Here is a 789-nt window from a genome sequence, read left to right as displayed (position 1 = left end):
ATAAGGTATTGTACGTACTTAGGAGCGAGCCCATGTAGGGCTTTATATGTCAATAAAAGAATTTTATAATCAATACGGAATTTAACAGGCAGCCAATGAAGTGATGATAGCACTGGACTGATATGATCAAATTTTCTAGTTTTAGTGAGGACCCTGGCAGCGGCGTTATGGACTAGTTGAAGTTTGCTTAAATTCCTGCTCGTACATCCTGACAGTAGTGCGTTGCAGTAGTCTAGCCTGGAAGTAAAAAAGGCATGTACTAGTGTTTCCGCATCACGCAGGGATAGGGCATATCTTATATTGGCAATGTTGCGAAGATGCAGAAAAGCTGTCCTAGTGATGCTGCCTATGTGTTGATCGAATGATAAATCTGAATCAATTATGATGCCAAGATTTTTTGCTGCTGAACCAGGTGTGACTGGGAAGTTGGCAAGATTTAAAATTAAATCTGGTAGTTTATTTCTTGCTAATTTTGGACCCAGAAGGAGAACCTCTGTTTTGTTACTGTTTAGTAGGAGGAAGTTCTGTGACATCCAGCATTTCACATCTTTTACACTGTTATGTTCCCACAAATAGCTACGGTCCAGGGGAGGGTGTGGGGACAGTAACAAGCATGGTGTGAGTAGGTGGAGATGGCCAACCAGTGAGGTAACCAGAGTATATAGAAGAACGGATTTATTTCAAGAACATCCACAGTATACTACAGAAGCAAAATGTTCACAAAACAACAAGACAACAAGCCAGGACGTTGAGGAACTGGACCAGCCTGGGGGAGACACAGACGGCACC

The sequence above is a fragment of the Pygocentrus nattereri genome, chromosome 2, assembly GCF_015220715.1.
Source record: "Pygocentrus nattereri isolate fPygNat1 chromosome 2, fPygNat1.pri, whole genome shotgun sequence".
NCBI lineage: Eukaryota > Metazoa > Chordata > Actinopteri > Characiformes > Serrasalmidae > Pygocentrus > Pygocentrus nattereri.
This window is presented reverse-complemented; position numbering follows the sequence as displayed.